Genomic DNA, 2,486 nt, shown 5'->3' with positions numbered 1-2,486 from the left:
TTTCTCTCTCATACTGTTTTTTTTTATTATTATTATTATTACAACAGACCAGATGCCAGTTATGTGAATAAAAGCCTCTCTTTGTTAAAATTTATTAATGGTCAAACATGATTCTCTAAATGACCCAAAACATTTGGGACCTCATCTTTGGGCATTCACCAGATCTACCTTTTTCTGATCGGCCTTGGGATCCTAAAGGGTCCCAGCATACTGGGAGACAAGAAATCAGATGGGCCCAGCATTTGGAGGGAGACACCTGCAGGTTCTCAACCTTTAGACTGTGAGAAAAGTAGAATCAGAAAACCTCTGGAGGTGTAGGTAATGATCATGTTTGTCTGTAGCGCCCAATTTTGGCACTTGTAGAAAAGCTTGACACAGGGTTAATCCCTGAGTCAGGGGGTCCACTGGGACACCGCTGGCCTTTGTTGGAAAAGTCAAGATGAAAATCAACTGTTGGATGTATGAATGAAGATAGCTACCAAATGTTTATGTTATCTGGTCCATCCCTCTCCCACCCCCACCCCACTCCCGATTGTGGGGATATTCATTTTAAGTTATTTGACACATCTGTGTTTTTGTAATTTGTTACAAATGTGGAAGCCAAGAGTCAGGTTTGTTACAATTTGTTATCTCCTAATATTATGTCCTTGATCTCTCTTGAAGGGTATGTTCTAGTTCTAGATGAGGAATGAGTGAAGGAGCAGGCCATCTGTGGCGTGCACACATTCAGCATACACGCCTCGCTGGTTGGTACCCAGTGTTTCTCATCTCCCTCCTGCAGCATCCTGTCAAAAGCAAGGGCTCAAGAGTTTTTATATCTAAGCCCTCTTTCTTCTCAACTTACTCTTGTACCTCCCCTTGGCCACTGGGTTCAGTTTTACAGGAATTTAGGTGTCTTTTTGGTATAGATAATATTAAAATGTGTTTATGCCTGTTCTACTTCAATGAAAAGCTGACTCTGGAGTTGGTATAGCTCCCCCTCCTCCAGACCCAAGCATAGGTGTTTAAAGGTTTGTTCCAAAATCTCTGTTCCCTGCTAGACAGACCACCAGACTGCATGACAGAGAAAAGAGTGCAAACCACGACAAAAGAACAGACCATTCCCAATGGTGACTGTTGCTACTCATTTCATACCCTTTTTGGTTTTAACCCTAAGACTTTTGCTACAGCATGACTCTTATCTCAAGATTTGTAAGATTATTATGTAAACTTTCTGTACCTCAAGGTTTGTAAGTTTATTTACCCAATAAACTTACTAAACTGGTTAAAGATTTGTAAAATCTGGGGCTGAAGAGATGGCTCAGCATTTAAGAGCATTGACAGCTCTTTCAGAGGCCCTGAGTTCAATTCCCAGCACCCACATGGTAGCTTAATATGGGGAATCTTTCAGTCAATAGCCTTCAAGAGACGACACCCATGGCTCACAACCATCTCTAGTGGGATCTGGTGCCCTCTTCTGGCATGCAGGCAAACATGAACATAGAGTATTATATACATAAATCTTTAAAAAAATAAAATGTAATCATTTTTATTTCTCCATCAAGACAACATAAATGAGGTTTCGTTTACAGTGTTTAATAACTCATTGCCTCCTTTTTTTTAAAGACTAAATAACATGTCTTCTGGTTGTAAGTGAAGAAAACATGTTTTTGCAAACTAAAGAAAACATGTTTTTGTGAACTAGTTGTGACCCCACCCTGCCTGCTGACTAGAACGTTAGATGTTTTCCAACAGCCTGCAGGTGCTTCCCTGTCCTTCACCTGACCCAGGCAACCGCCCATCCCGCCTTTGACATAATCAATCATAGTAAATGCCCTTAAAATGAGCCAATCCCTGCAGTTGACAAACAACCCATTGTACTCCCCTCCCTGAATGTGTGTGTGTGTGTGTGTGTGTGTGTGTGTGTGTGTGTGTGTGTATATATCCTTTAAAAGTAGCCTGTAATAGCTTCTCTCCCTTGCCTGGCTGAGGAGCCCATTTGTACAAACGAGAATAAAATTCCTCTTGCTTTTACATCAACTGGATGCATGGATGGTTCCATGGGGCGATCCTCCTGAGGAGTTAACATCCCAGAGTTGGGGTCTAACAGTCAGTTTTATCTCAAAATAATGTCAATGGGTTAAACCAAAATGTTTGTCCTTGAATGTTCTCAAAATTCATTGGGTTTGCAAGAATCAGTGATGGGATATATGCAGAGAGTCTTCTAGTAATTTTGCCAAAGGGCTATGATCAGACATATATACCCGAGCTAATAGAATACACCAGTTCAGGACCCAGAGGACTAGGCCCAAGAAATCCATTTAAAAGGGCCATGTCGGGCTGGAGAGATGGCTCAGTGGTTAAGAGCATTGCCTGCTCTTACAAAGGTCCTGAGTTCAATTCCCAGCAACCACATGGTGGCTCACAACCATCTGGAATGAGGTCTGGTGCCCTCTTCTGGCCTGCAGACATACACACAGACAGAATATTGTATACATAATAAATAA

The 2,486-nt window shown here is 41.7% G+C and overlaps 1 protein-coding gene across 12 annotated transcripts in view; it reads right to left on the bottom strand.

Annotated features, from left to right (window-relative positions):
- Positions 1–2,486, bottom strand: part of LOC126490558 (zinc finger protein 26) — a 22,781-nt gene that overhangs the window by 15,369 nt on the left and 4,926 nt on the right. The gene's annotated exons all lie outside the window — the stretch shown is intronic.

This window comes from Alexandromys fortis, unplaced genomic scaffold (genome assembly GCF_014885135.2).
Source record: "Alexandromys fortis isolate MF-2015 unplaced genomic scaffold, M_Fortis_MF-2015_v1.1 scaffold_242, whole genome shotgun sequence".
Classification (NCBI taxonomy): Eukaryota; Metazoa; Chordata; class Mammalia; order Rodentia; family Cricetidae; genus Alexandromys; species Alexandromys fortis.
The sequence above is the reverse complement of the archived record's forward strand: the minus strand, read 5'-3'. Positions and strand labels throughout refer to the sequence as shown.